Source organism: Oryzias latipes, chromosome 21 (assembly GCF_053564925.1).
Source record: "Oryzias latipes strain Hd-rR chromosome 21, Olatipes_Hd-rR_3.1".
Taxonomy (NCBI): domain Eukaryota; kingdom Metazoa; phylum Chordata; class Actinopteri; order Beloniformes; family Adrianichthyidae; genus Oryzias; species Oryzias latipes.
Window position 1 is genome coordinate 27,973,072 of NC_136257.1, and position 11,131 is coordinate 27,984,202.

The following is an 11,131-nucleotide window of genomic DNA, read 5'->3' on the forward strand; positions in this document are numbered from 1 at the left end:
CAAGTTTTTTTGAAAATGGAAGACAATTGTTAACCAAACTTTATGTTGAGTTCTGTTTGGTGCAACACATTCGTTTGTGTAGTCAATTTTGAGTAGTTTGTTTTGTGTAGTCTTGTGTGACTAGTTTGAGACTATTCTTGATGGGTGCGTGTCTTGTGGAGCTCATGTCCTGAGTTGACGGGCGCGTGCCTCGAGGGGTACGCGTCCTGAGTGGATGGGCGCGTGTATTGCGGGATGCGTGTCCTGAGTTGGAGGGTTGGGGGCTCGAGGGGGACCCGACCTGAGTTTGTGTGATTTATTTATTAAGGCCATAACCTTTTTACATTTATGTTGAGATGTATATTTAGTTATTTTCTGTTCTGTTTAGCCGGTTAGTTCAATTGAAAGTGCTGAATCACCTTTTAATACACAGGGGTGTAAAAACATCAAGTTTGAAACTATGCAGTAAACTAGGTGAGTCGTGATTACGCCTGTCCCTCCTGCCGCCATCATTCATCGAGTTTAAAGTCAGTTTTCTGCCATCTTGTGGATTTCTGGAGTAAAGCAGTTTTATAGTAAAACAGAATATATTTTAAAAAGGCAGTTTTTTGTTTGTCACTGATGACAGTCAAACACATACGTTTTACAAAGTTTAACCACAAAGAAAAAACTTAAAAGAAACATGAAACTTTCTGTTTTTTAATGAAATTTTTACATCTGTTGAAATTCAGGCTCTTTTGTGACAGCGTAATCTTTTTTTAACTTCACTTTGATGCATAAATTAGCAGAATTAAGCTCAACATTATACATATCGCTGCCATCTAAATTACAGTAACTCATTCATATTATATTTTACTTGCATGTAATAAGATCTGGCTCCCACAGGAAGTTCTTATACCGTGTTGTACTGTGTTGTACTTCTCAGATTTGTAATTAAGAAACCGCAGCTTAAAAAAAAAAGTTCTGAAGTTTTCATGTTGAACGATTTAATTTTATCTGATTGAATCTCTTCATCTTTATTTCACAGAAATATCACATTTAACCAAACAAAACCGTTCCTAAAGCCCAGCACTCCATTTCTGCTGTTTGGTGTTCAAATTCAAAGTTGAAACTCCGTTCCTTCATCTCCTCAGTCATCAGCCCTTCTGATGCAAGCAGGACAGCACTGTCCAACCTGTTAGAAAAAAATCACCATCTTCATCCACTTGGTTCTTCTTGTTGCAGCCAGTGATGCATCTCATCCTCTTCTGTATCCTCTGCTGTTGGACGAGCAGAACTGTTCTGATCAGGCTGAACATGAAGGCTGTCAGAGGTCAGTAGAGTGGAAGGAAGTGCTCCCACCCTCATTTCCCATCATCCATTTGTTTACGTGCTCTCCTGCTAGTTTGTAGCCTATTACAACCCCCAACCTAACATTAGCGGTGCAAAAAAAATGCTGAGTAATGTTGGAGCTGTCCAGTTTTCATCCAGATTCCAGCTCAAATGAGGAAAACAGAAACTTTCATGGATCTATTTGTCTGCAGGTGGAGCATCAGAATGGAGCAGAGCAGGGAGCTTTTGGCCCACCGTTATAGGTCCTACGTCACAGCTACAAACCTTTTCCGATGGCAGTTTTTCATCTCCTGATTGTCAATGATTGGAATAAAGAACTAATCTGAAACTTTATTTAATAATGTACACCATAATCTGAAAAATGCCACAAGAAAATGTTGAAATCACCAAAAACAGGATTTTCATCTTGAAACTGTGGAGAAAAACAGAAAATGTGTACCTCTGTCCTTCATCCAAATGATTGTAAATCCTTGTATTGTTAGAGTGTCTATATTATCTCAGTACAGCACCACTAAATGCAATGGTGCGTCTATGCAGATGTTAGAATGGTTTTGTTCAAGCCTGACCTACAGAAAGTTACCTTGAGAACATACCAGCTTATTGACTGTTGAGCTTCCAATGGACTAAACCATCATTAGCTGCGGGGTCAAATAAGCAGAATCATGCACTAAGTTTTGATTTTTTTCTGAGTGTTATATGTGTTTTTGTGTTTTATTAAGACCACGGCCATTATATAATTATGTTGAGATGAATATTTAGTTATTTTCTGTCCTGTTTAGCCCGTTAGTTCACTTGGGAAAGTGTTGAATCACCTTTTAATAATGGGATTTGGTAGATCACAGAAAATAAAGAGGCTGGGGACTGTATGCTGAGGCAGAGAGATGAGAAGCCTATGCTGTGGTCTGTCCTGTGTGAGTCTTTCAATAAATGTCAGACACTGAGAGCTCCAAAGACGGCCGCTTACTGATAATTTATTCAATACTACTCATTGAATCATTTCTTCTGTTTCTTGACATATCTGTGGGATTTGTTGTATTTTCTACAATCAATGCTCCATTCTGGCTCGACAGTTTAATGCAGAGGAACTTCACAGAGCAATTTAAAACAGGGTTTTCTACTTAATTTTCTTTTACTGTTTGTAGTGTTTAGGGTGCTGTGTATGAACGTAACTGTGCAGCCAGATGATTGTCTTCAGCTGCCTGGTACAATTTGAGATGTGTGTGTAGTTCTTTTGGTTTTGTTTTGTTTTTTCTGAATTTGATTGGAATACTTTGGTTTCACATTGATTTTGACTGTGAATAACTGTTTTTATGATTCAAAACATGCCTTCCTGTTCTGCATCTTGACAGCAGAGACAAAAAGTCTAAATTACCCAAAAATTCTTTAAAGACCTGATGTTTTACTGATTAGAGCATAAAATCTCAGTGGTAAAAAGATACGACAATTCATGGAAAACCTGTGTAAATAATTTTATTGCAAATATTTTAAAATGCCGTTTACAGTATCAATGACTTTTACAAATTAGATTCCCTGCATGAAATATTTAAATATGACCACCAGATAGAGACATTTCACCATTTAAACAGTGCGCTTCTCACAAGTCTTGTTTATTACAATAGCCTACGTGCACGATAGAACTTCCGGTTAACTTCCGTGTTTCGAGTGTGAGGCCGACAACTTCCTGTTGGTCGTGTTATTGTTGTGGGGAGTTTTGTTGAGTTGCTAGTTTTGAGTAAATAGGAGCGGATTTCGGGTAAAAGAAAGGCGTTTGTTGTTTCAACGCGTGACAAAGACATCACAACATTGTTGTGTACCCATGTGCGAATTTGTCAAAGTACAACAGTACTAATATAAGCTTTCATAGCTTTCTAGTATATGTGTCGGTGAGAGCCGAATGGATGGTGAACACGGCGGGAGGACTTCACCCTAAGCAAGACAAGTCGTGTTTCGTATTTGCAGCAATTGGAAAGAAAATGCGTCATGTAAACACGCCGTTCGGAATACTTTGCCCCGGTCAGACTCGTTCGGATCAAAATTTCTTTCCGATCGAGATAGCTGGGTATACCGATCGTTGTTCATGTAAACGGTCATTCCGATCGTGTGTCACTGCTGCTCTGGTTTACGTCATGCATAGACGGTGTTTCGCTGAGAGAAAGCCAGTGAGCTCATACGGGACCGACCAGCGGCTCTGCGGACGCCCCGCGTAAGCCCCGCTCCGCTCTCGCCCCGCTGGCACTCCCCTCTCTTTCACCCCTCACGAGGGAGATGCGGGGGGGATGCGTGTCCACTGAGGTCTGGACCCGGCATCCGAGCTCTGCATTCGGGCTCCGGAGCCAGTGGACCGAGTGAACCTCTCTGAGCAGAGCAACTGGATTTATTAATGTGTTTGAGGGGAGGGTGCTTTGTTGTTTTGTGTGCGTTTTGTTGTTTTGTTATGTGTGAGAATTCGGACTGCGAGCCGAACCGCCGCTCTGGGTTAGCGGCTGCCGGACTCGCGAGGACAGAGCAGAGCACAAAGTGTGTGGGAGCTTTTCAGAGCAGAAATGCCGCTCAGTCCTTAGAAACTCTTCAAAAAATCACAACACATGGAATTGTGTTTCTAATTGTGCCCCGACAAATAAAGGCTGATGTTATTCCCAGACATTTACGTGCAACCAGGATGCAGATTGCAGCGTTTCTCACATGGTTTGTCCTGGATTTTGTCTCCATCAAAAGGCTAATGTTGTTAGCCCGTTTTGTTAGCCTATCCTAACACTGGGTTGTTCTTCAGTTCTGTTCTTCTTCCACAAAAAAAGCACTGACCACAAGGATTAAATATAAAATGATGAGCGAACAGGCACTTCATAATATTCATAAAATTAATAAAAGCACGTTTGGAAGATCGCCTCGTATATTACCGAGCTGCTGCATAAATATGTGACAGCACAGGTTTGTTTACAACGGGACACATTTCCTTTCGGTATTTTCGACACTATATATTTTAGACACGATATTTTGCCCATGTAACCACGCACTGGTCGACAACCCTGTAGATGTCGTTCACGTCGATTTTCGGGAGACCTTGTAGAAAACGGGTGAAATATACCATCTTTCGCAATCAAAATCTGCCGTGTCGCTGCTATAGAAGTCGCAAGCCGGAAATGGTCGGCCTCACACTCAAGGCGGCGGAAGTACAACTCCTTAGTTACGTGCACGGAGCCTATTGCCCCCATTTAAACTGAAACAGTCATGATCAAACAATGAATTGAACAATATTTCGTTTTTCTTACTGTTGTTAAAGTATTGATAAAAAGACTTGATAAATGTATAAATTAAATTACTTGCATTGTACTGCAGATTGTAAAACTTCTTTTTTTCCCTTTCAGGTATGTAAATTTCACCCCTCCCTTGGCTAAAACAGTATATGTGTGCGAGCTATTGTTCATACTTGTTATGTGCACCTCTGTGCGGATCTGTGTGAAAATAGACTGTGTTGGACAGCAGTCCAACTGTCCGACTATTTTGTAAACTTCTCTCTTTTGTGGAACTTGTCAAGTTTTTTATAAATTGTGTATTTTTACTATAATCTTGTCTTCATTTGGAATGTGAAAGGGCATGGGAGAGCAGCCTGCTTGGGTCTCCTGAACTTGATATTTTTTCTATTTTCATTGAGACAATTAAAAAAAATCCTAAATCTATTCTTGTTATTTTCCCTCTCAGGTTTATGTGGCCAGTAAGCCTTCAAATTGGGTCACAGAGAGACAGAAACACAGCGGCCGTCATTCAGACGCAGTTCTTGTAAGGAGTGAACCTCACTCAGTGGCGGTTCTACCCTGAATTACTCCCCGGGCGAGACCCTCCTCTGGCGCCCCCCCCCCCCCCCCCCCCATAGACTTTAGACTATAGACTCTTTGTCCATTTATTGTAACTGAAAATACAGTAGGAAATATTTAATCAAACACAAATAAATAATCTAAAATAAATATTATAAACTACAAATCACACTAATAACACACTAGAATAAATGTAACTGCAGCACTAAGAACAGAAAACACTAACTAAAGCCTAACCTTTGTGGCCTTCCTTGATGCAAGCTTGTCAATAACGTCATCATATGAAATCTGCTCCCCCCTGCATGATTGATATTAACAACAGCAGGTTAGTGAGTTGCTCCTGAGACTTCGGTGACCTCAGGTATGACTTGATCAACTGGAGTTTTGAAAAGCTAACAGCATCAGCAGCAGCATGCTACCATCACAGCTCAATTAACATTATGAACTGATATACAACAGTAAAACACAACAAAAACTTTGTGATACAGCAGAGCAGACAGACACACGAATCATAACTAATGTTAACAAGTTAAGGCAGAGCAAACATTTAAGAAGAAAATCTTAAAAATGACGTTATTTACAATATTTGGGCCTACTTCAGTTTTGGTCATGATAGACCAAACAAAAGATTTTTCCTCTGCAACGTTGTTGTTGTTGGAGGGCAGATAGCATTCGAATTTAGAAAACGTGCATCTAGCTATGCGATAATACCTTTTTCTTTGTCTCTTTTCTCCTCTTCTTCTTTTCTTTTCTTTCTAAATTGGGCACCAGTTTTGACATTTTTTCTCCATATTTCAGATGTTTTTTGCATTTAGCACTAATGTCCTGACATAGGTATCAAGTCTGTCGACTAAACCAACTGTCATCTTAGTGAAGAATTTTTTTTGTTTTCCCATTTTTTTATTTAGGCATTTCACACAAAATAACCAAAAAAGCGTGATTTTTTTATACCTTTTTTAAACCCGCAGCCCCCCTCATCAAACATTTCCAGCAGGAGCGCGTGCAGCTGCACCCAGGGGTGCCAATTCGCTATATGGCGGCGCAGTTTTATTTTTCTTTTTTCATCAAGCACTGAGCCCTGGCCTGTGACCGTTGCCCCCCTGGAAGAAGATCCAGCTAGGTTTTGCGCATGCGTTTTGCGCTCCGTGCTCACCTCTCAGCCTGCACCCTTCACCCCGCGCCCCCTCCCTATGGTGTCAAAATAGCGCCTAAAGAATTGCGCATCAAAACAGTAAAACCGCGCATCAAAACCCCAAATCTGTGAATCAAAATGCATAAATTGAGAACCAAACCCACAATTTGCAACCAAAAGCTATAACCCAAAGCACAATCCTATTTCTCAGCTGGCGATTTGTTTTCTCGCCATTCTGAAATCCTGTTTTTGAGTTGCAGTTTTATTTTGAAATTGCCTTTTTGAGTTGCGCTTTTATTTTTTGAGTTGCGCTTTTATTTTTTGCGGTTTTGATTCTAAAACCTGTCGACACGTAAAAACAGCGACATGTCAGTCAAGGGGAGGAGAGGCGGGACATCCCTCATATCCAGAAGCTCATTGGCTGCCGAATAACACCGAGTCTTACGTCAACAGACCAGTTTAGAATGTGCCGGTAAGTTTTCATATCTTTTACTATATTAAACGATCAAACTTGTACTTTATGTAACCAGAGGACGCCAGCACAGTCAGATGAGGAGCTCCACCAGTAGCTGCTAGTGAAAAAAGATGTTAGAAAGTAAGATGTTGCGTGACAAACTATCAGCATTGTTCTCCAGTGTTAGCATGCTAGCTAGCTCAATGCTAGCGGGATTTCCATCTCTTTTCATGACTTTTATGGATTAAACAAAGTCGTTTCTTACCACAGTGTCAAGATCGGTCATGTAAAGCTGGGAATAATTGCCCGTGAATTGTCACTAGGGTTAATCAAAGATTTTTTTCAAGAAGTACAGTCATGTATAGGTTTCTCAATATATCTTTAGGGATTACAGATGGATTGAACAACAAAGCAACATATTGCTGCAAGAAAGTGACACCTTTCCTACTTTGGGATCAAGTTAATCCCTATTTAAAAAAATAAAATAAAAGTCAAATTATGATTCAGAAACACAATTTTTATTTGAGGTACCAGAGCAAATTTCCCACGGGTGGGATCAATAAAGTTTTTCTGATTCTGAACTGTATTCCAAAACCATTTTATTCTCAACCTTAAAGATTGCAGGTTAATACAGGAAGTTAACTCTCACAATATGCAGCTACTGAGTATCATTTAAGGTGTATGTGTGTATATATATATATATATATATATATATATATATATATATATATATATATATATATATATATATATATATATATATATATATATATATATATATATATATATATATATATATATATATTCTCATTTTAACTTTCTTAAATACATTTTTCTTTGTGTGCAGGATGCTGTGGATATTGGACGACAGACTAACTTAAACCAGGCAGAGCAGGAAACTGTTGGAGTTGTTGTTCCCTCTGTGGCTTGTCCTGTCTCCTCTCAGACCTGTTCAACCCTTGTGGGACATCGGAAAACCATGGCCAAGACATTAACATATATGTACTGATCTATGCATGTCATCTCAGCAGGATGTAACAAAAACTAACAATGTGAACAGATCTCATCTGCCTTACAAAATACTGCCCCCCTTAAGAAAATAAATGGCTAATAATCACCACTGGTATTTTGTAAAGCTTCATTTTTTAATGTTTGACCATTAAATGTGTTTTGTACAAAAGACTGATGGTGTTGCAAATATCTTTGAAACACAGAGTCAAGTGTATCAGATTCTGTGAAAATCTTAACCACAATACAGAGAAATTAAAATAACTGTTTTTAATACTCCTCAAAAGACTTGAGGTGGAAAAGTCACTGTTTTTGTGCAGGCACTGAGAAATAGGAAGCAGACAGTGTGCCTGGGCATGTTGTCAATGGAATCATGGTCAAAATGGACAACTATGTTAAATGCTTCTCTTTCAGTTAACAGGAGATGTCTGTGAGCCAGCTGGACAGCCTTTGCATCACACTGGGACGTCTTTGGGGCCTGCATCTGGAAAGAAACAAAAACAGCATAGTCAATTAACCAAAAAAAGAAGAGAAAAATTAAGATTAAAATTGTTTTCATTACCTTAAAGAAGATGTAGACATCCACGTCGTAGCTGCCTCAGTATTCCTGCCTTTTTTGTTATGGCATGCATAACAACGGCCCTTATAGAAAACAGACATACAGGAATAGTCCATTTTAAAACCAGCAACTAATTAAAAATATACAAATAATTCTATTGATGATTAATACTGGAATAATTTTAAGGGGAATAAAGCCTGTTTTTGCTGGTCTGCTACAATTTACTCTGCTCTGATTCACTCATAACGGACTTCTGCCAGTCTGCATAGTGCAGACGCATACATTTTGTAAACATGGCACAGCAATATTGTTGCTCTGTTCAATAATTCCCTCTGTCTGTAAACCCTGAAAAATATTGAGAAACATTATACGTTATAACATATTTGATTAATCCTAGTGACAATCCACGGGCAATTATTCCCAGCTTTACATGACCGATCCTGACACTGTGGTAAAAAATCTACTTTGTTTAATCCATAAAAATCATGAAAAGAGCTGGAAACCCCGCTAGCATTGATTGAGCTAGCTAGCATGCTAACACAGGAGAACAATGGTGGTAGTTTGTCATGCAACATCTAACTTTCTAACATCTTTTTTCACTAGCAGCTACTGGTGGAGCTCCTCATCTGACTGTGCTGGCGTCCTCTGGTTAAATAAAGTACAAGTTTGATCGTTTAATATAGTAAAAGATATGAAAAACATGAAAAACTTACCGGCACATTCTAAACTGGTCTGTTGACGTAAGACTCGGTGTTATTCGGCAGCCAATGAGCTTCTGGATATGAGGGATGTCCCGCCTCCCCTCCCCTTGACTGACATGTCGCTGTTTTTACGTGTCGACAGGTTTTAGAATCATAACCGCAAAAAATAAAAGCGCAACTCAAAAAATAAAAGCGCAACTCAAAAAGACAATTTCAAAATAAAACTGCAACTCAAAAACAGGATTTCAGAATGGCGAGAAAACAAATCGCCAGCTGAGAAATAGGATTGTGCTTTGGGTTATAGCTTTTGGTTGCAAATTGTGGGTTTTGGTTCTCAATTTATGCATTTTGATTCACAGATTTGGGGTTTTGATGCGCGGTTTTACTGTTTTGATGCGCAATTCTTTAGGCGCTATTTTGACACCATACCTCCCTTTCTCCTTCTTCACCCCGCGCCCCCTCCCTTCTCCTTCTCACACACATTTGCATCTACTTCTCAAAGACAGGAGGGAGCGCAGCTGCGGGGCGGGGGCGCCGCCAGGTTTCAGGCTGTTACAAACTCTGTGATATTAGTAAACCAATAGTGGTGCATAAAGTATTTTACAAGAGCTGAGCCGCTGGCGCCGCCCCTCCGTCATTTTTCCGCCCCGGGCGATCGCCCGTATGGCCCGTGCCTAAAACCGCTACTGACCTCACTGCACTGGGACAGACTGAATGATCTTATGAACCCAGACATGGAGAAGTGTTTACCGAAGCTTTTACATAATGTAAAAAGCAAAAAATAATTTGGTTAGTAATAAGCAAAGATGCCAGGCTTTGACAATTATCAGAAGCTTGAATCGAATCATAACATGGTCCAGGTGAATACTCGATTCTGATTGGCTGCTGGGTGTGCATTAAAATGTGTTAACTGCACGGCTAAATAAGACGTTCCAGTCATATAGCTTAAATGTTCTGTATCACTACGCTGGCTTCTTTAAAACAACCGTTTGCTTCATCATCAATGACTCTTCCCTTAGCTTGATAGCATCCCTTACTTCCTGTGTCCACCAACGGGTTCAGGGGTTACCGCCGCGACAGGCACCACAGACCTTGGTGGGACAGCACATATTAGAGGTTTTGGAGATAAAGTCAGGGGAGGCCAGACTGCTGACCTCTGTAAGATCATGGTAACCCCCCCCCCCCCCCCCCCCCCCCACACACACACACACAACTTATTCTGTGCTAAATTTCTGTCCAATAATCACAGGACTATGGAATACACCATAGGAAGTGTAATATAACACTGAGACGTCTCTTTATCACATTGACCAGCTCGTAATCACACCATAAACGGCTGGCCCGGGACCAGAGAAACAAATGTATCCCTGTGGTAAAATGACAATAAAGATATCCTGAATCCTGAAGAAGATATTCTCATCTATTGTAGAATAATAAAAACATCAGTAACATGGCATACAGAGGATGTTCTGGATGAGTATATGCCTGTTTTTTATTTTTCCCCCAAAACATACGTTGTGTCAGGAATTTAGCTTTTCTCAGATCTTAAAAGTGGGACAGGCTGCATAAAAACAAGTTTAGAGGGATCATGTGCAGCTTTGCCCTGCGGGACTTTCTACCGTCTGCTGGGTTTGCATACTCTAACTGGGAACTAAAAGGGAGGAGCAAAGGTACTACAGTTGATCATATTCATCTGTTGCTCTTGGAAAAAAAAAGTCTGTTTTTTTGCATCTGTCGCTGAACTGTTCATGTTTTAAAGTTTAGGCTTTTGAGAACCAGGAAGACGGTTTATTGTTCTTTTTTTTTTTTTTTTGTCTTTACAGAAATTGTGGAAGAAGAGCTGACGCTCGAAGTCCCGTTCAGATTTTCATTTTCATCCTCTGCTTATCTGAACTCAAACTTTGTACCTGTTTGTTTTAGCTTAAGGTACACAGAAATTTAATGAAATAGCACTAAAGGATGTTTGAAGAAATGTACTCTCCAAGATAAAAGTGGTTAGTAGCTGTAAACTGGACTCCAGATTTTGCAGACATGCAAAGAAATTAAAGAATAAAAAAAACATTAGATTTTTTAAAATAAAACCCTAATAAATGTAAGCAGGCTGCTTGTAGTTGTTTCATATATTTGGAATATATTGGCTTTTCTAACTCGTTT

At 39.7% G+C, this 11,131-nt stretch overlaps 3 long non-coding RNA genes across 3 annotated transcripts; 2 read left to right on the forward strand and 1 right to left on the reverse strand.

The window, feature by feature from the left end:
• The first annotated feature begins 916 nt into the window (after positions 1–916).
• Positions 917–4,194, forward strand: LOC144988813 (uncharacterized). The gene is made up of 2 exons (XR_013652852.1): positions 917–1,291; positions 1,503–4,194. It is a non-coding gene; the product is annotated as an uncharacterized LOC144988813 (long non-coding RNA).
• Positions 4,195–6,566: 2,372 nt separating this feature from the next.
• Positions 6,567–7,831, forward strand: LOC144988760 (uncharacterized). The gene is made up of 2 exons (XR_013652747.1): positions 6,567–6,727; positions 7,557–7,831. It is a non-coding gene; the product is annotated as an uncharacterized LOC144988760 (long non-coding RNA).
• A 132-nt stretch (positions 7,832–7,963) lies between these two features.
• LOC111946756 (uncharacterized) lies at positions 7,964–9,134 on the reverse strand. The gene is made up of 3 exons (XR_002872514.2): positions 8,990–9,134; positions 8,280–8,359; positions 7,964–8,201 (listed from the first exon to the last, which is right to left on the reverse strand). It is a non-coding gene; the product is annotated as an uncharacterized LOC111946756 (long non-coding RNA).
• Positions 9,135–11,131: the final 1,997 nt, after the last annotated feature.